This window comes from Lepus europaeus, chromosome 5 (assembly GCF_033115175.1).
Source record: "Lepus europaeus isolate LE1 chromosome 5, mLepTim1.pri, whole genome shotgun sequence".
NCBI classification, from domain to species: domain Eukaryota; kingdom Metazoa; phylum Chordata; class Mammalia; order Lagomorpha; family Leporidae; genus Lepus; species Lepus europaeus.
The window spans coordinates 28,270,141-28,297,819 of NC_084831.1; the positions used below are offsets into that span (position 1 = coordinate 28,270,141).

The following is a 27,679-nucleotide window of genomic DNA, read 5'->3' on the forward strand; positions in this document are numbered from 1 at the left end:
AGGGCGTCGCTGCCCATCCGGGCTCCTCCGAAGGAGGTCACTCATCAATAATTAAAAAAAAAAAAACTAAACCCTCCATTTTGCTGGGCGTTCTCAACGTATCAGATGCTTTCGTGTGCCTTACTCTCGTGGGAGCCTCGCAACAACGCTGTCGGGTGGAAATGCTCATTCTCATTTTCTAGGGGAGGAAACGACTTCAAAGATTTGCTCAAGGCCACAAAGCGGGAGGCGGTAAAGCAGAGACTCAAATGTAGGGAACCCGACTCCCAGCTCACAGACTTTTCCACGACGCAGGCAGGCCGGCGAGTGGGTGGGGCCCAGACCCTCCCTCGAGGCTGGTTACAAAATGGTGGGGGTAGTGGCGTCAGCAACGCCCCCGCCCCTTCCGTCCACCTTCTTCTCTCTTCCTCAGGCCACCCAGGCGCGGGGGAGGGGACGGGACGGAGCAGCCCACGTGACGGACGACAGCTCTGCGCGTGACGCAAAGCGGCGGGCTCAACGCTCGCTTTTTCTTGTGGGAAGCGTAGTTCACGAGACCGTAAGATCAGCAGGGAGAAGCGGGACGAGGACTACATTTCCCAGGAGGCTGCGGGGCGACGCCGCTGCCGCCGGAGTCGGAGAGCGGGGACGCGGGGCGCGCTGTCGGGCGGGGGCGAGGTTCGGGCCGGTTGTGCCGTTGCGAGGCTGCAGCTGCGGTCGCTGCGGTGGGCCCAGGTGAGTGAGCACCTCTGATGGGAGTTAGGACGGCTCAGCCGGCTCTAGTCGTTTCGTCTTTTATCTTTTCTTCGCGGTGGCTGAGTCGGGGTCGCGGGAAAGGCCTATCGCGGAGCCGTTCGCCGGCGCTTCCACCCTGGCCTCTTCTGAGCGGGCCCCGCTCCCTGGGGCTCCTCCCCCTCCCCGCCCTTCAGGGCTTCCCCCCGCTCCCGGCCTGGTTTCCGAGGCCTTGTCTCCCGAGCAGCCCTTAGGCTTCTTTCTTTTCTTTGGAGTCGCTGGGGGAGGCCTCCATTGCCGCGGCCTCTCCCTTTGGTCGCACAAACCCCATTATTTGGGTTTTCGTTTTCCCGGAACTCTGGAGTCCTCCCCCCCCCCCCCCCCCCAATCTCCCTTGGCCTGGTTCTGTCTTCTCCTGGAGCGCATGTGGCTGGCACTCAGTTACTGTTAATACTGCTTCCGTTCTCTTCTGCCTTGTGGCCAAAAGAAGCATAATCCAAATTTGTCTCCGACGGGAATAATCGTGTTCCTACCTTTTTTTTTTTTTTTTTTTTGGCTGGAGGTGAGGCCGATTTGCATTCCAGTGGTAATTGGCGTGTGTTGTGCTACTAACGGAAGCAATTTCCTTTGCTTCTCTTAGCACCTCAGCCACTTTTATCAGCTATTTCCATTGCCCTCCTGAATCTTAGGGGCGTTGCGCGGCAGCGGAGGCTGGTGAGCAATAACCCCGGTGCCCAGAAGTTGGAAGCCGTCCGCGAGAGTAGTGTTTACCGGGAGGTGGTTAATTGGATTGAAGGGAAAGCCTGAGATGGGAGGGCCTGGCAGGAGAGCGCCGCTGAAGCTTCCAGTGGTTGCACAGCGGAAAGGCCTCTGGAGCCCGTTTACCTGAGTTCGAATCTTGGCTCTGCCAGCTTTCGATTTTTAGGTCGAGAGTCCGTTTCTAGGAGCCTCCGCTTTCTTAGTAGCAGTGAGTAACATTGCCTACTTCTTACAGTTATTATGAGGATCGAATGAAATAATCTAAAGACGACTTAGCCACTGCTATTATCACCATTATTTTCGGGTTTCCAGATTGTGGGCCTGGAGTGGAAAGGCACTCCTTATACCGTCAATTTTTGTCCCTTTTGGATGGCCCTCCCCTTTTTTGTTTGTGGGAATACTGGGGGTTGTAGTCCCATCCTGTTTAGGCAGCCTAATGTGTGTTACTATGTAGAAGACTGTTAGCCAAAAAAATCAAGTAGCTGCTGTGAGCTACTTGGGGGAACAAATCGGGCTTAGTTTGTTCTTTTCTGGTACATGCAGATAACAAGTTTATCTTGCAACCTTTTCGGCCTGGTAACATCGCTTAAAAGAGCTGCAGTGTAGTTTCAACAAGAAACTCTTCAGTTAAAAACCTTTCTGTGTAATACATAATTCCATCTCCTTGTTTTTCAAACCTTTTAGCACCGGTGAAAGGTCTCCAGTTGTTGAGATAGATGTTTGTAGCTTGCAGACTTAAGTGTAGCCAGTTTTAGCAGTGGTGCTGGTACTAGCAGCAGCAGCAGTTGCCGGGTGTTAGTGTATCTCTTTGATGCCAAGTGTATGTGCTTTTCAGTTAGGGGTATCCAGTGAATTGTGGATTACTAAAAGGGTAAAGTGTTTTGCATTGAGCAATTGGAGGGTGGAAATTTGGATTATGTCCATGGTTAGCACAGAGATAGGATGAGATGAGGCTGGCTGGGAGAGTGCAGACATGATTTATGTGTTTGTTTTAAAATAAATAGTCCTAATCATTGAGAATCTTAGGGTGTTTCTTTTAGTTATAGTGATAATCTGAATTGAAGTGTGGTTAATGCTGTTCTCAGTTAATAGGTTTTAGTGGATTGCTTCTTGCACACTTTTTTTCCCCCCAAGTTCTCTTTTTTAGAAAAATTAATTATTTATTTAGAAGGCAGAGTTACAAAGAGGCAGAGGGAGAGATCATCTTCCATCTGCTGGTTCACTCCCCAGATAGCCGCAATGGCAGGAGTTGTGCTGGCTTCAGGCCAGGAGCTTGTTCTGGGTCTCCCATACCGGTGCAGGGGCCCAAGGATTTGGGCAGAGAGCTGGTTTTCGTATTGGATACCTGCTGTGCCACAACGCTAGCCTCCACCCGCTTTCATTCTGTAAACATTTGAGATCAATTCATTGTTTGATTCTGGTCCATTGGTTCAACAGACAGTGTATGAGAGTACCATTTACCAGCCTCTGAGAGTACAGTGAGGTGTGAGACAGATGGGATCCAGTCTTTTGGAAATTTTAAAAGATAGTTGGAGAAGACAGAAAAGATAAGCAGGTAAATCACAAACTGAGTGACGTGACTTGGGGTTTCAAGAGGGGACTCTAGAGGCTGGCCCTGTAATGTAGCAGGTTAAGCTCTGCCTGCAGTTTGGGAGCTCCACTTCTAATCCAGCTGCCTGCTGAAGTGCCTGGGCAAGCAGCAGAAGATGGCCCAAGTCCTTGGACCTTTGCACCTATGTGGGAGACTCCGATGGAGCTCCTGGCTCCTCGCTTTAGCCTGGCTCAGCCCAGGTCATTGCTGCTATTTGGGGAGTGAACCAGCGTCTCGAAGATATCTCTGTAACTCTGATTTTCAAATAAATAAATCTTTTTTCTTTTTTTAAAGAGGGGACTCTAATAGTCATTGTAAAGGGGGAGATCTAAGGGTGGTCAGAGAAGTTTTTCTGAGAGAGTAAGGAACCAATTTGGTAGGGCATCAAGGATAAAGCATCCAGGTGGAAGAAAGAGCAAGTGCTAGAACTGAAGAGGGGGAGGAGTAAGTGTGGGTTGGAACAGGAAGGATGCCTAGTACGGCCGTGAGGAGAGTGGTTGAAGAGTTGAGAGGCAAGGTAGAAGAGGAAATCCATTGACCCACCATGACGAGAGAGACACGTATTTACTACTGAGACGACTCAGTAGTACAGATAAGGGATGGGGAAGGAAGGGTTTTGTGACTTGTGTTGAGATAATTTATATTAAAATCAATCTTGCAGAGGTATGGAAAAATGAACCCTGGGGGATGACAGTTACAAGGCTATTGTTCTAGCCCAGGCTGGAGATGGTAGTTGCCTGGCATGTAGTGGTGGAATAGTGTTGCCGTGGAATGAGGCAGAGGATTTGAAGATTGAATAGACTTAATAGTCTGTAGCGCAAGATGTTCTTTTTCTGTGATTGCAGACCCCAGGGGGCCTGTGAACTATGTCAGATTTTTGCGAGAGTGTAGATTTAAAAAAAAAAATCTTTTCCTTCTACTGTATTCATGAATCTCAGTTTTAAAAACTGTTGCTTTGGGGGCCAGCACTCTGGTGCAGCGAGTTAAGCTGTCACCTGCAGTACTAGCATCTAATACAGGCACCCATTTAAGACCTGGCTGTTCACCGCACTCGAGTTAGTGAGTCTGGGGCTCACTGACTTTCAGCTTCCTGGTCCGGTGTTGTGGTGCAGTGGGTTGAGCTGTCACCTGCAAGTGCAGGCATCTTGTAGGTGCATGGTTTGAGTCCCTGCTACTCCACTTCTAATCCAGCTCCCTGATAATGCACCTGGGAAAGCAGCAGAGAATGTCCCAAGTACTAGGCCCCTGCCACTCACATGGGAGATCTGAACAAAACTTATGGCTCCTGGCTTTGGCCTGGCCTAGCCCTGGCCATTGTGGCCATTTGGAGAGTGAACTAGCAGATGGAAGTCTTCTCTCTCTCTTTCTTTGTAACTCTGTTTTTAGATAAAATAAAATCTTAAAGTTGCAACTTTATTTTAAAAAAATATTTATTTATTTGTTTCACTCCCCAAATGGCCACAATGGCTAGGTCTCGACCAGGCCAAAGTCAGGAGCTTCTTGCTGGTCTCCCATGTGGGTGCAGGGGCCCAAGTATGTGGGCCATCCTCTGCTGCTTTCCCAGATAAATTAGCAGATAGCTGGATTGGAAGTGGAGCAGCCAGGATTTGAGCTGGTACCCATATGGGATGTTGGCTTTGCTGGTGGCGACTTAACCCACTATACCACAATGCTGGTCTCCAAAAACAGCAACTTAAAAAAAAAAAAAAAAAGCCCCTCCTTTGGACTCCAAAATGTGTGTTCATAACCCATAAAAATGTAATTGTCTGAGGCTGACTAGCAAGCACAGTGAGAGAAACAGGTGCTTTTTCTTTCTCTCGCTCTCTCTCTTTTTTTTTTTTTTGGACAGGCAGAGTGGACAGTGAGAGAGAGACAGACAGAAAGGTCTTCCTTTGCCGTTGGTTCACCCTCCAATGGCCGCCGCGGTTGGTGCGCTGCGACCAGTGCACCGCGCTGATCCGATGGCAGGAGCCAGGTGCTTCTCCTGGTCTCCCATGGGGTGCAGGGCCCAAGAACTTGGGCCATCCTCCACTGCACTCCCTGGCCACAGCAGAGAGCTGGCCTGGAAGAGGGGCAACCGGGACAGAATCTGGTGCCCCGACTGGGACTAGAACCCGGTGTGCCAGTGCCTCAAGGCGGAGGATTAGCCTAGTGAGCCGCGGCGCCTGCCTCTTTTTTTTTTTTTTAAGATTATTTATTTATTTGAGAGGTAGAATTACAGAGGGAAAGACAGAGAAAGGTCTTCCATGTCTTTCATCTGCTAGTTCACTCCTCAAATGGCCGCAGTGACCGGAGCTGGGCTGATCCGAAGCCAGGAGCTTCTTCAGGTCTCCCACGTGGGTGCAGAAGCCCAAGCCCTTGGGCCGTCTTCTGCTACTTTCCCAGGCCATAGGCAGAAAGCTGGAGAGGAAGAGGAGCAGCTGGGACCTGAATGGGTGCCTGTATGGGATGCCAGCGCCACAGGTGGAGGCTTAACCTACTAAGCCATAGTGCCGGCCCCTGGTACTTTTTCTTAAAGATTGACTTTCTTGGTCTTCTTTCAAAAGAATTGTTTTTTTGGTATGGGGTAGGAGATACAACAAATTTAAATGCTGTGCTAGAGAGAAATTGTCTTTTAATTTTTGTTTAGAAGATAGGTACTGATGATGTTCATTATAAGGAAGTTGAAATTTATTTGAAAGATTTATTTATTTGAAAGCATTAAAGAGAGATCTTCCATCTATTGGTTCATTCCCCACATGACCGCAGGGCAAAGCTAGGAGTCTGGAAGTCTGTCCAGGTCTCCCACATCGGTGGCAGGATCCCAAGGATTTGGACCATCACCCATTGCTTGCTTTCTTTTTTCTTTTTTTTTGACAGGCAGAGTGGACAGTGAGAGAGAGACAGAGAAAGGTCTTCCTTTATCATTGGCCAGTGGCCGCTGCGGCTGGCGCACCGCGCTGATCGGAAGCCAGGAGCCAGATGCTTCTCCTGGTCTTCCCTTGCTGTTGCAGGGCCCAAGGACTTGGGCCATCCTCCACTGCACTCCCAGGCCACAGCAGAGAGCTGGCCTGGAAGAGGCGCAACCGGGACAGAATCCGGCGCCCTGACCGGGACTAGAACCTGGTGTGCTGGCGTCGCAAGGCAGAGGATTAGCCTGTTGAGCCATGGTGCTGGCCCCATTGCTTTCTTAAGTGCATTGAATGGGAGCTGGATTGGGAGAGGAGCAGCTGGGACTCAAACTGTGCTCCTATGGGATGTCTGCATTGTAGGTGACACTTAACTCACTGCACCACAACACCAGCCCAGGAAGCTGAAATCATTGAGCTCAGTTTCATAAAAATTTTTTTCCTAGTATTTTCTTCCATTAGATTTTATGTGCAGCTCTTATTTTATGTTTATTTTTGTTTAAAGATTTATTTATGTGAAAGGCAGATATACAGAAAGAGACAGACCTTCCATTCACTGGTTCACTCACTGCATGGCTATAATGGCTAGGGCTGGGCCAGGTGGCAGCCAAGAGCCAGGAACTGCATCTGGGTCTCCCATGTGGGTGCAGGGCCCCAAGCACTTGGGTCATCTTCTACTGCTTTCCCAGGCTTATAATCAAGAAGCTGGATTGGAAGTGGAGCAGCTGGGACTCGAATCCTTGCTCCCATGGGCTGGTGGTATTTTAGGCAGTAGCTTAACCTGTGCCACAATGCTGGCCCTGCAGTTCCTATTTTAATGGCAAAAAAGGAGCATGTTATGTTAAAAAAGCAAGGTGATGGGCCGGCGCCGTGGCTTAACAGGCTAATCCTCCGCCTTGCGGCGCCGGCACACCGGGTTCTAGTCCCGGTTGGGGCGCCGTATTCTGTCCCGGTTGCCCCTCTTCCAGGCCAGCTCTCTGCTATGGCCCGGGAAGGCAGTGGAGGATGGCCCAAGTGCTTGGGCCCTGCACCCACATGGGAGACCAGGAGAAGCACCTGGCTCCTGGCGATGCGCTGGCCGCAGCGGCCATTGGAGGGTGAACCAACGGCAAAAGGAAGACCTTTCTCTCTGTCTCTCTCACTATCCACTCTGCCTGTCAAAATAAATAAATAAATAAAAATTAAAAAAAAAAAAAGCAAGGTGATTTTCTTCTTGCTTTCTTTTAGCAATTAGAAGTTTCAGATGTTCAGTCATTTCTTTTTCAGTGTATTTTCAGAGGATAATGCTTGTGCTTTCTGTTGCAAATTTAGACTGGATACTTTAGATGTATTTGACAGAGTGATGGGGGTGGGGTGTGAGAGGAAAAGACATCTTCCATTCCCTGGTTCATGCCCCAAATGGCTGCAACAACCAGGATTAGTCCAGGCTGCAGCCTGGAGCCAGGAACTCCATTCCGGGTCTCCCGTGTGAGTGGCAGAGTGTCATCCTGTTGCCTTCCCAGGCACATTAGCAGGGATCTGGGCTAGAAGTGGAGTAGCCATACTTGAAACAGTGCTCTGATCTGGGATGCTGGTGTTACAAGTGGTGCCCCAGCTCACTGTGCCATAATGCTGGCCCCGAAGTTAAGAGTTCTACACTGAAAGATGCATATATTTTTCCTTTTTATGCAGAAGTTGAAAACTGAAGGCTCATGGGCTAGATCCAATTGCAGATATGTTTTATTTGGTGCATAGTGTTGTACATTTGAATTGGTTGTCGATATTTAAAATAGGGAGATTTCATATAAAAATTTGGACTTGGACTGCTCTTGAAAAATCCAGTTTGGCAGCTATCGATCTGTATTTCTGCTTTGCAGTGGCTGCCTGTTGTCATTGGGGCATATCCTTTCCAGTTTGTCACAGACTCCACCGCAGCTCCTTGTGTATCCCTGACAAGGAGCAGTGTCTGTTGGTGCTTATTATTTTATTTCTATGTTTTACTTGTTTGTAGGCATTTTAGTTTACTGTCCCTGTCTGGATATGTGATGCAGGTCTCTGATGCCCTTATTCAAAATCATTTTACTGTCTTAGCATTTTGTCACCTTATCTGAATCTCTTGTAATTTTCTTTTCCTTTGTTTCTTTAAAAAAGGCATTTAGGTAACTCTGGAAGAAGGAGGTGAAGCCAGGAGCCGGGGGGAAAGGGGGGAACATTGAATTGTTTCCAAGCTGGAGAAAATCAAGGATTTTTAGAAAGCCTGAAGGCATTGATCTGACCCCTGCCTGTGCCTTTTTTAGCTGGCCTGTGTGCAGTGTCCTCATTTTTGTTCTGCCTGGTTTGCTCTGTAGCATCTGGAATGCTGTAACTGCATAACTTGGCCTCTGACAGAAGGTAGAAGGCCAAGCAGAGAAGTTGCTGAATTTGTAATTAACAAGACTTTGGTTCTTGTCCTGAGATTTAAGAACCAGTTATCTTTAAAAATAATATACGTCTATGAGGTCCATAGCTTTGCTTTCAGAAATCCTGTGTGATGTTTGTGAGTGGTAAATAACTCAATCTTCTCTAAAAAGGGCAAGATAAATAAAAGATCGATAGAGAAATCTGTAGAGGTGAGACTGTTTAAAGTTACTCAGCAAGTTTCTTCTGTCCTTCCTTCCTTCCTTCCTTCCTTCCTTCCTTCCTTCCTTCCTTCCTTCTTTTCTTTCTTTCTCTCTCTCTCTCTCTTTTTTTTTTTAAGATTTGTTTATTTGGAAAACAAATACAGGAGGGGAGAGATTTTCCACCTGCTAGTTCACTCCCCAAATGCCTGCAACGGCTGAAGCCAGGAGCCTGGCACTCCATCTCAGTCTCCCACATGGGTAGCAGGGGCCTAAGCAATCGGGCCATTTTCTGCTCTTTTCTCAGGTACATTAGTAGGGAGCTGAATCAGAAATGGAGCAGCCAGGACAGAAACAGCTGGCTTATAGGGGATGCTGGCATTGCAGGCAGTGGGGCAGTGGCTTAACTCGGCCCCTATTCTTCACTTTAAAAACAACTGGGTAAGAACTAGAATTTGGATTCATGCGAGGACTAGTATTGATGTTACTTGATTTCTCTTTTTCTGGGAAATATGACATTAACAACTTAATAAATGCCAGTAAGTACCAGACATTTATTGGAATGAAAATGTGGGCAGGTGTTGTGGCTCAAGTGGGTTAAGCCTGGGACTCCTGAGGCCGATTCTAGTCCCAGCTGCATCACTTAAGGATCCAGCTTCTTCAGATGATGGCTCAAGTACTTGCTTTCCTGCCATCCATGGGAGAGACCTGGAGGGAGTTCTAGGCTTCTGGTTTCAGCCTGGCCCAGTTTTAGCTGTCGTGGGCATTTGGGGAGTGAACTGGCAGTTGGAAGCCTGATTGACCAATCCAACTCTCTCTCTGTTAGTTTGCCTTTCAAATTCAATTTATCTTAAAAATGTGATATACAGACTGTTGGTTGAGATACCTTTAGAATTTAATTTCTATTTAGATGAGTTATTTAAAAAAAATAATTCCATCAGGGCCAGTGCTGTAGCATAGTGGGTAAAGCTGCTGCCTAGTGCCGGCATCCATATAGGCTCCAGTTCGAGTCCAAACTGTTCCACTTCTGATCCAGCTCTTTGCAATGGCCTAGGAAAACAGTATAAGATGGCCCAAGTCCTTGGGCCCCTGAACCCATGTGGGAGATGTGGAAGAGCTCCTGACTCCTGGCTTAAGATCTGCACAGTTCTGGCCAGTGTGACCATCTGGGGAGTGAACCAGCCAATGGAAGACCTCTCTCTTTGTCTCTGCCTCTGCCTCTCTGTAATTCTGCCTTTCAAATAAATAAATTTTAAAAATCTGTAAAAAGATCTCAAATTTTTTCATCTATTTGAAGGGAAGAGAGATACTGAGATTGAGATTGAGAGATCCGATTTCTGGTCTCTGGTTTACTCCCCAAATGCCTGCAACAGCAAGGGCTGGGCCAATCTGGAACTCCATCTGGGTCTTCCACTGGGGTGGCAGGAGGCCCGAACACGAGCTGTCATCTTTCTATCTTCCAGGATGCGTTACCAGGGAGCTGGATGTTACCAGGGAGCTGGACGGGAAGCTGAATAGCCAGGTCTCTACCAGCGCTTCAGTGTAGGATGAGGATGTAAAGGCGATAGCCCTACCCACTGAGGGACAAAGCCTGCTGTGTCCCTCCCCCTCTGCCCTGCTCCCAATTGGTTATTTTTAAGAAGCAGACTAATATGTTGCTCAAATCCACTTGAAATGTTTCCGGGATACTGGATATTTATGGTGGGTGAGCTAAAGCTTAGTTGTTTAGTGTCTATTTTGAGGCTGTGGTAGGCAAATTTATTCCTCCCTGAGTTAGTATTATTACAGCTGTTATGATCTCACTGAATGTGGCTAGAAGGAACTTTTAGAAAATGTAGTCAGCAGCACTTTTAGAACATTTAGTTTAATAAGCTGGTCTTAAATTTCATCATTCTCTAAGGCCGGTATTTCCTTCATACTGGGTGGTTAATCACTCTGCATCGAGTGTATTCCAGCAGGGATGAACGGTTTTTGTTTTGTTTTTTTCCTCCAGCATTTTGTTAGGAAAGATTTGAAGCATAATGAAAAGGAGAAAGAATTGTATAGTGAGCATCCATATGCCTATCAGAGATTCTGCATTTGCTAACATTTGCTGTATTTATTTTATCATATCTTTCCATGTATCGCCTTTATTTTTAAAAGTTGTGGTAAAATACATGTAACAAAGTCTTAACATTTTAACAATTTAAAAATATATAGTTCAGTGATACTAAGAATTTTAGGGGTTAGTATTTAGCCTAGTGGTTAACATACCCATGTCCCATATTGGAGTCCCTGGGTTTGAGCCCCAGCCTTGTTCCTGGCTCCAGTTCTCTGCTAATGCAGACACTGGGAGGCAGTGGGTGGTGGCTTAAGTAACTGAGTTCTTGCCACCCTGTGGGAGACCTGGATTGTGGTCCCTGTTCTCTGTTCTTGGCTTTATATCCAGCTCAGCCCCTGCTGTTGGCGGGCATTTGGGGCCCAGCTCCCTGCTAATGTGCCTGAGAAGGCAAAAAGTGGCACTTTGACAACCATGCGGGAGATCAGATGGAGTTCCACTCTCCTGACTTTGACCTAGCTTAGTCTTAGCCATTGTGTTGAAATCTACATGTCCTGAGTATATTAGTTTGATGCTCTTCTTCTGTCCTAAAGCATTGTGCATGCAAAACCAGCTTTTGTTATAATAGCTTGAATAATCTAGTTTCCTGTTAAAAATATTCATTTATTTATTTTAAGAATTTATTATTTATTTGAAAGGCAGAGTTACAGAGAGGCAGGGGCGGGGTGTGTCTTCCATCCGTCGGTTCACCCTCTAAACGGCCGTAATGGCTGGAGCTGGGCAAATTTGGGCCAAGAACCTGGAGCTGCTTCTGGGTCTCTTACATACGTGCAGGGGTCCAAGGACTTGGGCCATCTTCTAATTTCCTGCTTTCGCAAGCCATAGTAGAGAGCTGGGTCAGAAGTGGAGCAGCATGGACCCAAATTGGCGCCCAGATGGGATGCCAGTACTATAGGCTGTGGCTTTACCTGCTACTGGTCCTCAGTTTATTTTTATTGGCCACATTTCTTGCTAAAACTTTGCAGAGTATCCTGTAAAATTTTTCTTACTGAAAAGTCAGCACCTGATTTGGACCTGGTAGGTATTTATCTCTTTCTGTTGTGCAGATAATATTTGTGTACAGTTTTTTTGAAGCTGATATTAGAAGCTGGAATGTCTTTTAAGAATTTGGTGATATCTAAGCATGTTGCTGGGGTGGGGAATCTTAATGAACTGTGAAATAAACCTTGATTGGAATAAACCTTCTGAAATAATGTAGGAAAATACTCATTGTTGAGTATTACTACCTTTTCTATTTCTTGTTTTTATCTTTTAAATTGCCTTTTTAGACTACAGTGTACTATGTGCTCTACATAGTGCTAATTCATTTAATTTTTATAATAAATTTGAGATAAGTGTGCTTTTGGGAGATGAGGACACTTGTTTATACGCTTTGCTCAAGCCTGCATAGTTGGGGAGTCAGGATTCTCATTAAGGTTTCTTCACGTGTTTTCAAAGCTCTTGCTCTTAACCATTCTGCCTGTATTTACTATAGCCATCTCTTCTTGTGCTTAGCCTTTAATGCATGTGAAGTTGTTTCATTTGACCCTGAAGACATTGCTTTATGAGCCTGTTTCAATTTTTAGAAGTTGTTTGCAGAGGTCTAAATGTGTGTGGCTGGGGCCAGTGTTGTGGCACAGCAGGTTAAGGTGCGACAGCCTGCTGCTTCCCTTCCTGTCCAGCTCCCTGTTAATGTGCCTAGGAAAGGGGAGCTACAGATGGGGCACACAGTTCAAGGGAGATATTTTTTTCCCCTCTGGATAGGAACTGGGAAAGGAAGTCTAAGGTAGCATAACTCCAATGTTGTCATTAAATAGACTTTATTTAATGCTTAGAAAAAGTGTGTGACATGGGGGCATGCTCAAGAAGTACAAAGGCCTGTGTATTTGAGATATCAATTTAATAAAACACTGATACCATGGTTCAGTCTTCTAGGATTTTTTCCTCATTCCCCCAACCACTCTTCTGATACTGGTGTTTATAAATTATATTTATTTTTGTAGACTTCTATTAAAAATCTGCTTTCTTTAACAAAATATTGGTAGGTGTTTTAAGGTTCATATAAGTTGTTTGATACTAGTATATTTTGTACCTTTTTTTTTTGCTCAGTTTTAGTTTTGGGATGTCATTCATGATATATGTTATACCTACTTCATTTTCATTTCTGTATAGTGTTCATTGTTGAATGTGCCACTTTTTATTTAGCTCATTTTCCTGTTTGCACAGAAGGCTCTCAAGAACATTGCTGTTGCTGCTGTGTGGTTTTTTGTTTTGGTTTTTTTTTTTTTTTTTAGATTTAATATTTGAAAGGTAATACAACAGAGATCTTTCATCCCTCGTTCATTCCCTAAATGGCTGAAATAGCCAGGTCTGGGACAGGCCCAAGCCGGGAGCTTTATCCAGGTATTCCATTCCACAAGGTTAACAGACGCCCAAGTACTTGGGCCACTTTCCACTGCCTTCCCAGGCACATTAACAGGAGACTGAATGGAAAGTGAAGTAGCTGGCATTACAAGCAGTAGCTTAATGCCCTGTGCTGCAGTGCTGACCTTCAAGAATGTTCATGTGTAGATTTTTCTACTGACTAGGGAGAGCTTCTAGGTTTGTATCTTAAAGTGGAATGCTGGGTTATGGGATGTGTACTTTTTGTTTTTTAAAAGGTTTGTTTATTGGGGCCGGCACTGTGACATAGAAGATAAGCCTCTACCTGCAGTACTGACATCCCATATGGGTGCCAGTTCGAGTCCTGGCTGTACCACTTCTGATCCGGTTCTCTGCTAATGAGTCTAGGAAAGCAGCGGAAGATGATCCAAGTGCTTGCCTACACCCATGTGGGAGACCTGGAAGAAGCTCCTGGTTCCTGGCTTTGGATCAGCCCAGCTTTGCCTGTCGTGGCCATTTGGAGAGTGAACCAGCCAATGGAAGATTTCTCTCTCTCTGCCCTTTTTTTTTTTTTTGACAGGCAGGGTGGACAGTGAGAGAGAGAGAGAAAGTTCTTCCTTTTGCCGTTGGTTCACCCTCCAATGGCCACCGCAGCCAGTGTGCTGCGGCCAGCGCATCGCGCTGATCTGAAGCCAGGAGCCAGGTGCTTCTCCTGGTCTCCCATGCGGGTGCAGAGCCCAAGGACTTGGGCCATCCTCCACTGCACTCCCGGGCCATAGCAGAGAGCTGGCCTGGAAGAGGGGCAGCCGGGACAGAACTGGCGCCCCGACTGGAACTAGAACCCGGTGTGCCAGCGCCACGGAGGATTAGCCTATTGAGCTGTGGCGCTGGCTGTCTCTCTGCCTTTTAAATAAATAAGTCTTAAAAAAAAAAAAGGTTTATTTATTTGAAAGGCAGAGTGACAGAGAAAGAGGTATCTTCTGTCTGCTGGTTTACTCCCCATATGGTGGTAACAGCTGGGGCTGAGCCAGGCTGAACCAGGCCCAAGGAACTCCCATCTGGGTCTCCCACATGGGTGGCAGCACCATCTTTTACTGTTTTCCCAAGGGCTGCAGTGTGGGATGCTGGTGTACAAGTGGCAGCTCACACCCCCTCCTGCCTCTGTGCTACCACGCTGGTCCTGGATGTACATTTCTATAAACATTACTGATGTCACATTGTTCTCCAGAGGTTAATCCACTTTATACTGCTGCCACTTTATACTGCTGCCACTTTATGGCAGCATTGAAGCATTTCTGTTGATACACGTTGTAATGATAATTTGCCATTCTGATGAGCATATAATATTTCGTTGTAAAGTTAAATTCTATTTATGTGATTATTAGTAAAGATTTTTTCTACTTTCTTAGCTATATAAATTTCCTTTTTTAAATTGCCTTTATGTTCTCTTATCCTTTATTAGTACTTATTATCATTTGACATAAAGTATATAGTGACTTGCTTGTATGTCTCACCTCACCTTAAGGTCAGTAACTTCTCTTTTTGTCAGTGTTGTATCTCTAGGGTCTAGCATAGTGCCTGGGGTGTGATAGACATTAGCTAAATGTTTAATAAATCTTACTTTTTTTTACCAGATAAAGTTTTTTCCACTTGTATTCCTTTGTATTCATTTTATTCACTTGTTATGCAATCTGGACCCTGAATTTTGATGTTTTGGTTATATGTATTGAACATATACTCTCCAGTATATGAGCTAGGAGTTGGTTTTGATTTTTCTGAAGCATACAGACAAGTTTATTAATTTTCTTTTTATGGTTTCTACTCAAAATATTTTGTTCGAAGTCTTTCTCTATCCTGAATTCATAGGTTCTCTCCTTTGTCACCTTCTGAAAGTTTTTTTTTTTTTAAGATTGATTTATTTATTTGAAAGTCAGAGTTACACAGAGAGATAAGGAGAGGAAGAGAGAGAGAGAGAGAGAGAGGTCTTCCATCCGCTGGTTCACTCTCCAATTGACCACAATGACTGGGGCTGCACCGATCCAAAGCCAGGAGCCAGGAGCTTCCTCCGGGTCTCCCATGTGGGTGCAGGGGCCCAAGAACTTGGACCATCCTCTGCTGCTTTCCCAGGCCATAGCAGAGAGCTGGATTGGAAGAGGAGCAGCCGGGTCTCGAACCAGTGCCCATATGGGATGCTGGTGTTTCAGGCCAGGGCTTTAGCCTGCTGCACCGCAGCGCCAGCCCCCTTCTGAAAGTTTTAAAGCTGTTCACATTTAGTATATTTAATTGCTTACTTTAAAAATCCACTTGGAGCTTATTTTTGGATGTGGTATGAGGATAAAGATGTGATTTTATTTTTTCTGTATCCTGGATTAGTAATTATTAATATTCTGAATCTATTTTTAAAGATTTATTTATTTATTTGCAAGTCAAAGTTACACAGAGAGGAGAGGCAGAGAGAGAGAGAGAGAGAGAGAGTGAGAGTGAGAGTCTTCCATCCAATGGCTTACTCCCTGGTTGGCTGCAAGGGCTGGAATTGCACCAACCCGAAGCCAGGAGCCAGGAGCTTCTTCTGGGTCTCCCACGCAGGTGCAGGGGCCCAAGGACTTGGCCATCTTCTACTGCTTTCCCAGGCCAAAGCAGAGAACTGAATTGGAAGTGGAGCAGCTGGGTCTCGAACTGGCACCCACATGGGATGCTGGTGCTTCAGGCCAGGGTGTTAACCCACTGTGCCAAAGCACTGGCCCCATTGAATCTTTTTTTTTTTTTTTTTTTTTTGGACAGGCAGAGTTAGACAAAGGTCTTCCTTTCTCCTTTCTGTTGATTCACCCCCCCAAATTGCCGCTACAGCTGGCGCACTGCGCCGATCCGAAGCCAGGAGCCAGGTGCTTCCTTCTGGTCTCCCATGCGGCTGCAGGGCCCAAGCACTTGGGACATCCTCCACTGCTTTCCCGGGCCACAGCAGAGAGCTGGACTGGAAGAGAAGCAACCAGGACAGAATCCAGCGCCCTGACTGGGACAGGGTGCCGGCGCTGCAGGCAGAGGATTAGCCTGCCTGAAGCTATTTTTTAAAAAAAGTTTTATTTTTTTGGAGGGAGAGACAGAGAGAGGTCTTTCATCTGTGAGTTCACTCCCCAGATGGTTGCAGTGGCCAGCATGGTGCTAGGCTAAAGCCAGGCACTTCATCTGGGTCTCACATGTGGGTGGCAGGGCCCCAAGCACTTGGGCCAACTTCCACTGCTTTTTCCCAGGCCATTAGCAGGGAGCTGGATCAGAACTGGTGCTCATATGGGATGCTAGGGTGGCAGGCGGCCAGTTTATCTGTGGTGCCTTAATCCTGGCCCCAGTGTTTTGGATCTTTACTTGTTTTGGGGCCTTTTGTATAAGTGACATTTATATCCTTTTGCTGCAGCTTAAATCTTTTGTAATTTTTTGCATGAAATGGAAAAATATTAATATAATCTAAATCTAATGTTCCAGGAAGTAGAAAGCAAAATTATGAAATCAAGGAATGAGTCGAGCTGAATTAAGTCTTTTAGAGGGAAGACTCCATTTATGAGAATAACTTTGAGGCTATATCAGTTTTTATGGCCGTTTCTTTTCCTGGTTAAACTTGGGAAGATAGGACTGATTCTTGAGCTGTTAATGTTGGCTGTAAGTGGTTTGCAAACAGGATCCTTTTTTTGAAGAGCCCTCTGGTCAGCAGTGGCTGGGTGGCCTGGGGATTTGGTATGTTGTGGGTGGAGGAGCTTGCTATTCCCTAATGTGTTTGTCATTTGCTGTTGGGTTAGCATCAATAACAACAACAAAATATATTTTCTAGAATTAGAAAAACCAGAGAATATGAACATTTTGGATAGATCTGTTTTTTAATTTTCCAAGGCTTTCTAAAATTGCTAAGATAATTTTTTTTCTTTCTTTCTTTTTTGACAGAGTTAGAGACAGAGAGAAAGGTCTTCCTTTTCTGTTGTTTCACCCCCCAAATGGCCACTACGGCCAGCGCTGCCTGATCCAAAACCAGGAGCCAGGTGCTTCCTCCTGGTCTCCTATGCGGCTCAGGGCCCAAGCACTTGGGCCATCCTCCACTGCCTTCCCGGGCCACAGCAGAGGAGGTGGACTGGAAGAGGAACGACCGGGACTAGAACCCAGGGCGCTGGCCGCCGCAGGCGGAGGATTAACCTAGTGAGCTGTGGCACTGGCCAAGATAATTTTTAATGACAAATTTGTTTGAAAATATTTCAGTTTGGCTGTACTGTTAGAAGCAGTTACTGAACTGTGTGTAGGATCTGTAGCTATTTATAATTTTTTTTTTTTTTTGACAGGCAGAGTGGATAGTGAGAGAGAGAGACAGAGAGGAAGGTCTTCCTTTTTGCCGTTGGTTCACCCTCCAATGGCCGCTGCGGCCAGCGCATCTCGCTGATCCGAAGCCAGGAGCCAGGTGCTTCTCCCGGTCTCCCATGCGGGTGCAGGGCCCAAGCACCCGGGCCATCCTCCACTGCCTTCCCGGGCCATAGCAGAGAGCTGGCCTGGAAGAGGGGCAACCGGGATAGAGTCTGGCGCCCCAACCGGGACTAGAACCCGGTGTGCCGGCGCCGCAAGGCGGAGGATTAGCCTGTTAAGCCACGGCGCCGGCCAGCTATTTATAATTTAAACAACAGAAACTTCAAAGGTGGATATGCTTTAATGAATTCTTCTGCAGGAGCAAACTAATGCATCCAAAACTAAATGAGAAATCTTCTCTAGATGACACCTTGCTCAGCTTTACTGATCTCAGTGGCATCCTGTTTTTCCTACTCAGTTTTGAAAGTTTGGTACTTTTTCTTTTTATAATTTCTAGCACCCATAATTTGTTGAATGTCATTTACAGTACGTATATGTAAGGCAGTTTCAGACTTTCAGCTGCTGTTGAGTGTCTAGTCAGCAGTGCTCCTTTTCTCTTTCTTTCTTTCTTTCTTTCTTTCTTTCTTTCTTTCTTTTTTTTAAAGATTTATTTATTTGAAAGAGTTACACAGAGAGAGAAGAAGCAGAGAGAGAGAGAGAGGTCTTCTATCCGATGGTTCACTCCCCAGTAGGCCGCAACGGGCAGGAGCTGCACAGATCTGAAGCCAGGAGCCAGGAGCTTCTTCCAGGTCTCCCACATGGGTGCAGGTGCCCAAGGACTTAGGCCATCTTCTTACTGCTTTCCCAGGCCATAGCAGAGAGCTGGATCGGAAGTGGAGCAGCCAGGACTTGAACCGGCGCCTGTATGGGTTGCCGGCGCTTTAGGCCAGGGTGTTAACCCGCTGTGCCACAACTCCGGCCCCAGCAGTGCTCCCTTAAACAAATTTTACTTGCTCTTTAGGAGCTTGGTCAAATAATTAGACTTCCTCCTGAAACCTACCTTTGTTCTTCTAGTTATATGTGACCTTTACCTCTGTACTTCCCTGGTGGCACTCAATTCTGACAGGTGTTATGTGGGTCTCTCTGTGTAACACTCCTCCTCCACCCTTACACATAAGCTCTTGAAAGGCCAGGATAATGTCTTAAATATAATAGGCACTTACCTTGTTAAGTGAACCTCAAACCTGATAGCTTCCTGGCTTATCTCTGTCTTCCATCCTGGCTCATCCTTTCAGCATCCTAACTTGCCTGCTTGGAGTAACTTCCCCATCTCAGAGTTGAAAGTTAACCTTTCTCCTTTCTTTTTTTTTTTTAAGACTTATTTATTAATTTGAAAGTAAGAGTTACACAGAGAGAGGAGAGGCAGAGAGAGAGAGAGGTCTTCCATCCAATGATTCACTCCTGGTCTCCCACGTGGGTGCAGGGTCCCAAGGACTTGGGCCATCTTCTACTGCTTTCCCAGGCCACAATACAGAGCTGGATCCGAAGAGGAGCAGCCGGGACTAGAACCGGCGCCCATATGGGATGCTGGCGCTTCAGGCCAGGGTGTTAACCCACTGTGCCGGCCCCTAACCTTTCTTTTTACTTGGCATTTCAGGCTAGTGACATTCTGGTTCTGTCCTTGGGTGAACGTTGCACATTTGTTCCAGTCTTTGGCTCTTGAGCATTACATGAACAGTTTGATTTGGTTTTCTAGTGAGGCTTTTTATATTTTACATACCTTCCCAAGACTCAAATCAAGTGTGTATCAGTAAGTTTTTTTTTTTTTTAAAGATTTACTTTATTTAAAGACAGAGTGATGGGGCAGGGAGTTGGGGTAGATCTTCCATCTGCTGGTTCACTCCCCAAATGGCTGCACTAGTTGGAGTTGGGCCAGGCTGAAGCTGGGAGCCAGGAACTTCATCCAGGTCTCCCATGTGAGTGGCAGAGGCCCCAGTACTTGGGCCATCTTCTGCTGCTTCCCCAGTTGTATTTAGCATGCAGCTGGATCAGAAATGGAGCTGCTGGGACTTGAACCTCTGCTGTGATACGGAATGTCAGCACTGCTGTAACCTGCTATGCCACAACTCCGGCTCCTTCGTGACAGTTTAGAATAAATTCAGGATTGCAGTGCATTTAATCATAGTAGGTATCATACAACTATTGTAAGTACTTCCTATGTATTATAAACCCATTTTATCATTCCTTACAGTCCTGACTCTGCCACTCATGTGGGAGACCTGGACATAGTTCTAGGCTCCTGGCTTCAGCCTGGACCAGTCCTGGCCATTGCGGTCATATGGGGAATGAACCAGAGGACAGAAGATCTCTGTCTCTACCTCTCTGTAACTCTGCCTTTCAAATAAAATAAAAAATTTGAGAAATTCATCATTGCTTTCCCAGGCCATTAGCAGAGTGCTGGATTGGAAGAGGAGCAGCTGAGACTTCAGCAGGCGTCCCTATGGGATGCCGGGGCTGCAGGCAGGCTTAACCTACTATGCCGCAGCACCGGCCCCAGCCTATAACTTTTTCTTATAGTTATGTCTACTGTTGTAATTTTTTGAAAAAATTGATATGACACATTATTTATTTCATACCTTTTGCATAAATAGTTGAGGTTTTTGCCTTTTTGAAAAAGATATAAAGATTTTGTTTATTTGAGAGGTAGAGTTACAGAGAGGGAGAGACAGAAAGGTCTTGGATTCGCTGGTTCACTCCGTAAATGGCTGCAGTGGCTGGAGCTGGGCCTGGGCCAATCCAAAGACAGGAGCCAGGAGCTTCTTCCAGGTCTCCCATGCTGGCTCAGGGGCCCAAGGACTTGGGCTGTCTTCCACTGCTTTCCCAGGCCATAGCAGAAAGCTGAATTGGAAGAGGAGCAGCCGGGACTTGAGATAGCGCCCATATGCTATGCCAGCGCTGCAGACAGAGACTTAGCCTATTATGCTGCAGCACTGGCTCAGGGGCCTTTCTTAATCTTTTGAGATTTCTGAAACATCTGAAAGTATTTAGTTTTCTTTTAAAAGACTTATTCATTTATTTGAAAGAGTTACATAGAGAGAGGGAGAGACAGAGACAGATCTTCCATCTGCTGGTTCACTCCCCATGTGGCGACAACAGGCAGAATTGGGCTAGGCCAAAGCCAGGAGCTTCCTCCAGGTCTCCTTGTAGGTGGCAGAGGCCCAAGAACTTAGGCTATATTCTCCTGCTTTTCCTAGGCCATTAGCAGGGAGCTGGATTGATTGAAAGTGGTGCAGCCAGTACAGGAACCATTGCCCATCTGAGACGATGGTGTCACGAGAGCAGCTTTACCCACTGTGCTACAATGCTGGCCCCTCAAGTATATTCTTAAGGATGTGAGATTGGGGGCCGGTGCTGTCGTGCAGCAGGTTAAAGCTGTCGTGCTTGCAGTGCCGGCATCCCATATGGGCGCTGGTTCTGGTCCCGGCTGCTCCTCTTCCAGTCCAGCTTTCTACTATGGCCTGGGAAAGCAGTAGAAGATGGCCCAAGTCCTTGGACCCCTGCACCCACGTGGGAAACCTGGAAGAAGCTCCTGGCTCCTGGCTTCGGATTCGCGCAGCTCCGGCTGTTGCAGCCATCTAGAGAGTGAACCAGCAGATGGAAGACCTCTGTCTGTCTGTCTCTACCTCTCTCTGTAACTCTGTCTCTCAAATAAATAAAAAAAAGGATGTGGGACATCACTGCATTCATACTTTTATCTTCCCTATTGCCATACTTGCTCAGATGTTACTATCTTGGGATTCAAACTTTATATATCCAAAAAACATGTTAAAATCTACCAAATACAAGGAAGTTTCCTCAGACCGCCCTGACCCTGCCATTGGGGCTATTTGGGGAGATACAACTTAGGTAGGACACAGTCTCTATCCTTATGGACATTCATGTTTAGTGGGGAGGCAGAAGCAGTTAAATACAGTGCAATGTGATAATGGCAGTAGTAAAAGGTGGAGTGATAGCTTACTAACTCCTGAGGAGTTGGGGAACAATAATACAGGAGTTAACTTTGTGCTGGTTCTGGAAGGATAGAAAGAGATTTAGAGATAAGTTAATGGGAAGGATCGTGGGTTTTATGTGTGGGTGGGAGGAAGATGGAACAGAAGTGATTGTTAGAGAGGAGGCTATTCAAAGCAGTGAAAGAATATGTCTGAAAGTATGGAAACAAAATTCATTCTAAAGAGGTAGTTAAAAATAAAGGTAGTTTCATTGTTTTGAAACATATGAGTGGCAGAAGATAGAACAGGATTGTGAAGTGCTGTATTGGGTTCTGTTTAGTGAGCAGGAAAAACACCATGATCATATTTGTGGCAAGTTATTTTACTTTTTTTTAAAAAGATTTATTTATTTATTTGAAGGTCAGAGTTAGAGATCTTCCATCTGCTGGTTCACTCCCCAGCTGGGTGCGGTGGCTGGGGCTGGACCAAGTCAAAGCAAGGAACCTGGAGATTCTTCTCAGTTTCATGTGGGTTATGGTAGGGCCTCAAGCACTTGGACCTTCTTCCGCTGCTTTCCTGGTGCGTTAACAGGGGGCTGGATTGGAAATGGAGCAGCTAGGTTTTGAACTGGTGCCCATATGGGATGTTGATGTTGCAGGCAGCAGCTTTATCCACTATGCCACATGAAAGGCTATTCTGGCATCAAATTTAGTCTTTATTATTTACAAATAAATGAAAGCAAATGTGACTTGTCTTGAAGTTGGTATCCTGATGTAAATGCCTTGGGGTAAATGGATTGTTATTAACTATTTTGGAGGAGAGTTTTCTAACAAAGGTAATTATGGAGGATAGCATCATCTGCTTTAAAAAAAAAAAAGATTTATTTGGGGCCGGCACTGTGGTGTATTTGGGCCACCTGCTTTTTCTAGGCACATTGCCTAGAAATTTTTTTTTTTTAATTTTAAATTTTAAATTAAAAAAAATGTATTTGAGAGTCAGAGTATTCAGGGTTGTGTGTTGTGGGGTGTGGGGAATCATCCATCCACTGGTTGACTCCTTAAATGACTGCAGCAGCCAAGGACTGGGCCAGTTTCAAGCCAGGGGCCTGAACCTCCATCCAGGTCTTCCCACATAGGTGGCAGGAACCCAAGGGCTTGGGCCATCATATGCTGCTTCCCTGGTATACTAGCAGGAAACTGAATTGAAAAGTGGAGTAGCTGGGGCTTGACCAGGCAGTCTGATAGGGGATGCTAGTATCCTAAGTGGTGGCTTAACTGGCTACACCACAACACCCACCCCATGTTTGTAATTTTAGGGGAGAGGAGCAAGGGACAGCCACTCCTAACAGGCCAACTGAATCATCATACTAACTAGACACTCTTAAGGCAAGCCAACATGTGATTGGCAGGTTTTTTTCTTTTTTAAAGATTTGTTTATTTATTTGAAAGGCAGCGATAGCAGAGGTCATACAGTGTATGGAACTTGGGAGTATTCTGAGCTACAATGTAGTCTAAGGAACTGCTGTCCTCTACTTGGGTTATTTTAGGCAACATTTTACTGATTTCTTCTGCCCTTGGCCTGTTGAAGTCTGTTCTCTCTACAATCAGAATGTGTTACTCCAGTTGGTAGTGTCCCCCCCCCCCCCTTTTTTAAGATTTATTTATTGGGGCGGGTGCTGTGGCATAGTAGGGTAAGCCTCCGCCTATGGCGCTGCATCCCATATGGGCACCAGTTCGAGTCCTGGCTGCTCCGCTTCAGATCCAGCTTACTGTTAATGGCCTGCTTCTTCCCATTCTCCCATGTGGGTGCAGGGCCCAAGCACTTGGGCCATCTTCTATTGCCTTCCCAGGCCACAGCAGAGAGATGGATTGGAAGAGGAGCAGCCGGGACTAGAACTGGCGCCCATATGGGATGCTGGCGCTGAAGGCGGAGGATTAACCTACTGCGCCACGGCGCCGGCCCTGGGATGTATTTTTAAATTGTTTGTTTATTTGAAAGGCAGAGAAGCAGAGAGTTTCTGTTTGCTGGTTCACTCCCTGAATGCTGACAGTGCCCAAGATTGGACCAGACTAAAGCTAGGAGTCAGAAACTCAACACAGTTCTCCCACAAGTGTAGCAGGGATCCAGCTGCTTGAGCCATCAGTTTCTGCCTTCCAGGGAGTGCATTAGCAGGCTGGTGGTGGAATCAGGAGCAGGGCCAGGCCTCAAACAGACATTTCAGTATGTAGATGTCCCAAGCCAGTGCCCATCCCAGAAGGGATTTTTTTTTAACTGTTACGTCCTCAGTGCTTACAATAGTACCTGGCAAGTAGTTGGTACTTAATACATGTTTGATGTTGTTCAACAAGTGGACAGTTAATGTGTAGAAGGGAAGAGGGTCAGTTATTGTCAGTGCAAAAATCTTGCTGATATATGGGTATCTGGCTGGGGGAGGCTCAGGAGATGGAGACTGGATAGTATGCCTATGGGTGACTAGACACACAGGCATGACAAGCTGGCAGGCAGAGATCATAAAAACTGATGGCAAGGATGAGGACACAGGGCTTCAGGTGTCTGCAGTCACAGAATAACTGAGGGCCAGAGTATCAGGTTTGTTTTACCATTCCTCATAATGGAAAATTTAACACTAGTTGGAGTGAGAAAAATTCTTGCCAGTATCTGAGAAAAGAGGTTAATAAATAGGAAGAAAATGGGATGGGGTAGTAAAATAGAAGGTTTTTGCACATGTGCTTTTGCCCTCTGATTAGAATTTGGAGAATGGATGTGTTGCAATAGTTCATTTCTTAAATTCAGTGTATTGTGGAGTAAGAGCAGTTTGAGTCCTGTAGCATTGATGGGGTTTCCCCTTCTAGGCAACGTGGCTGACATGAGCTTCTTTTGTGCCTCTGGAGTTAGGAAACAGGGAAATATGTTTTGGCTGATATAAGCCAAAATGAATTCTAAGCACAAACTATAAGAATACATGCAGAAGTATTTTGAAAGAATATTTGAAGGTGCTGTATTTTTTCTGTTTATCAGCTAAGTACATACATGACCATTGTCAATAATGGTAATAGGTCTGACTGAAAATGACTTCCATCTGGATGATAGTCGTAAAAGTAGCTTTTATTATTGCTTGTTTGTAATGGTAGTCTTCTGGTTACCTTTGGTATAGGTCAAGAACTATTGCTTGGATATTCAGTTTACTCAGCAAACACATATCAGTGTTAGGTATATAAAGAATTTATGGCCTGGTGAGGGAATTAACATATTAACAGATAAAATGAGATGGGTGTAGAGAGCCATATCCAGGATAACACAGAGGACAGTACCCAGCCTAGCCCAGGAGAGAGCAAACCATTTGGTGAGGTGGAAAGGAGGCCTTGTAGTCTGAAGATTCTGTAGGTACAAAGGATAAGGAAATACATTCCTTTCCTTCCTGGCTAAATAGGCAAGGGTTCAGCTGTATACAGACCACAGGGTTCAGAGAAAGTTAGATGGGTACCTGCACTACCTTATTGAGGAAATGCTGAATAATTGAAAAAGATTACTATTGAAACTGCATCATCAGATTATCTGGATCTTGTGTGCCTTTTTACTTTATAGTAGTGTGAGTGAATAATACTTTTTTTTTTTTTAAGTTTATTTTATTTATTTGAAAGAATTAGACAGAAATCTTCACAGCAGCTTGGGCTGTGTCAGGCTGAAGCCAGGAACCTCCAACTCCATCCAGGTCTCCCACATGGGTGTCAGGGACCCAGGTACTTGAGTTATCTTTTGCTGCTTTCCCAGGCACATTATTAGCAGGGAGTTGGATTGGACTTGAACTAGGGTTCAAACTGGTGCTCATGTGGGATGCTGTCACTGCAGGCAGCAGCTTAACCCACTGTGCCACAACACTGGCCCCACAATAATGCTTTAATAAACCAAGAATGAGAACATTGACAACTTAAATGAACCTTATGGTGTTTGAATTTAATTTTTTTAAAAAAAGATTTATTTATTTGAAAGATTTATAGAGAGGCAGAAAACAAGCAAGAGAGAGTGCGCAGGCGAATGAGCTCTTCCATCCACTGGTTCACTCCCCAAATGGCTGCTATGGCAGGAGCTGTGCTGATCTGAAGCCAGGAACCAGGAACTTCTGGGTGTCCTACGTGGATGCGAGGGCCCAAGGACTTCCGCCATCTTCCACTGCTTTCCTAGGCCATAGCAGAGAGCTGGATCGGAAGTGGGGCAGCTGGGACTTGATCCGGCGCTCATAGGAGACACTGGCACTGCAGGCAGTGGCTTTACCTGCTACGCCACAGTGCTGGTCCCGGAATTTGATTTTGCTATTTGTTTTAGGTAACTCTACATTGCGTTTAAGAAATCTGTATTCATGAGCAGGGTGGAGGAAAGAAAAGAGAGAGGGATGGATTGCGTCCCGTCTGCAATAACCATGGCTGGGCCAGGTGGAAGCTGGGAACCTGGAATTCAATGCAGATCCTCCCGAGTGGGTGACAGGGACTTAACTACTTGAACCCTCACGGAGCTGCTGCCTCTCAGGGTGTGTTATTAGCAGAAAGCTGGAATTGGAGTAGAACCTAGACCTTGAACCCAGGTACTCTGATAGGAGATGCAGGTATCCCAACTGTTAGATCAAATGCCCACCCCTCTACATAGCTTTGCTATATTACTGTACTTACCAATCTGGAATATTTAGACAACTAGAGCAGAAGGGTTTTTGGTGTTTGTAGGGGTTGAGATGGGTAGTTATTTTAACTTGATTTGTATTTGTAAAATTTAGTTGAGCACATCTCAGTTACATTTTTTCTTATTTAAAATATCTGATTTTTACCAAGTTTACCAGTTAGAATTAGAGATGTGCAAATTAGTCTTGCATGATGTAGCACCTGAAATTGTGCCAGTGAAATTTATCAAGTTACAAGAAGAAAAGTTTTAGCTTTCCATACTATAGGAGGTTGGATGGATGAAAATACATGTGAGAGAGATAGACTACCAGACTGGTACACTTTCAGAGACATGTCTGTGTCTATTTGGAATGAAGTTGAAAGAATTTTTGCTAATTGATTTCAAGAATCAATAATGGGGTCTACAAGGTGTAGGTAGTCATTTTATCATTGCTTATTTTATCTCATTTCAGAATTGTATCCTGAATTTGTAAATTGGAGACTCCAGTGACATTGCCACTCTTGTTTTGAGGTAGTGCCTTGGATCCAGTCCAAGTTGAATCGTTGTTCTGGTAAGGTAAATGCCTGGTTTTAAGAAGGACTGATAACTTCATTGATTTTATAAAATCAATCTTATGTTTGGAAATGATTATCCAGAGGCTTCTTTGAAATTTTGGGGTTGTTATGAAGTGTTTTTTAAAAATCTTTTTGAAAAAGATTTATTTATTTGAAAGAGTGAGCGAGCGAGAAAGAGAGGGAAGTTTTCTATCTGCTGGTTCACACCCCTGATGGCTGCAACGGTGAGTGCTGGGCCAGGCTGAAGCCAGGAGCTTCCTCTGGGTCTCCCATGTGGGTGGCAGGAGCCCAAACACTTAGGCCATCTTCTGCTCTTTTTCCAGGCCATTAGCATAGATCTGGATCAGAAATGGAGCAGCTAGGACAGGAATTAGCACCCATACCTGCTATATCCCCAATGCCAGCCCCCATGATTTCTTTTCTTTTCTTTTTTTTTTTTTTTAAAGATTTATTTATTTATTTGAAAGTCAGAGTTACACACAGAGAGAAGGAAAGGCAGAGAGAGAGATAAAAGAGAGGTCTTCCATTTGCTGGTTCGCTCCCCAGTTGGCTGCAATGGCCAATCTGAAGCCAGGAGCCAGGAACTTCCTCCAGGACTTGCCACGCGGGTGCAGGGACCCAAGAACTTGAGCCATTTTCTGCTGCTTTCCCAGGCCATAGTAGAGAGCTGGATGGGAAGTGGGGTAGCTGGGACTAGAACTGGCACCCATATGGGATGCTGGCACTGCAGGTGGTGGTTTTACCCACTATGCCACAGTGCCAGACCCAGTGATTTCTTAACTAGTCCCTTTTAGGTGGGCACGCAGGTTTTTCCCTTATTTTTCCCTGTGGTGAATAAATGGTAAGAATACATTCTTACATATATATGAATTCTTTTCAGAGTATATTTTCTTAAGCTTAAAAAGCATTTTGCATATTTATTTGTAGTGTCAGGAAACTTTATTCATATGTGGTTAAAAACTATTATCTAGGGCCGGCGCCGTGGCTTAACAGGCTAATCCTCCGCCTTGTGGCGCCGGCACACCGGGTTCTTGTCCTGGTTGGGGCGCTGGAGTCTATCCGGTTGCCCCTCTTCCAGGTCAGCTCTCTGCTATGGCCCGGGAAGGCAGTGGAGGATGGCCCAAGTCCTTGGGCCCTGCACCCGCATGGGAGACCGGGAGAAAC

General features: G+C 45.6%; 1 protein-coding gene across 4 annotated transcripts in view; it reads left to right on the plus strand.

The window, feature by feature from the left end:
• Positions 1-614: 614 nt before the first annotated feature.
• THRAP3 (thyroid hormone receptor associated protein 3) overlaps positions 615-27,679 on the plus strand; it is a 72,437-nt gene continuing 45,372 nt past the window's right edge. For 2 of the 4 annotated variants that reach the window (XM_062190981.1, XM_062190982.1), the window contains exons 1-2: positions 615-714; positions 26,413-26,516. The gene's annotated coding sequence lies outside the window, so the exon portion shown is untranslated. The remainder of the gene's footprint in view (positions 715-26,412; positions 26,517-27,679) is intronic. The other 2 variants (XM_062190979.1, XM_062190980.1) reach the window with 1 other exon arrangement.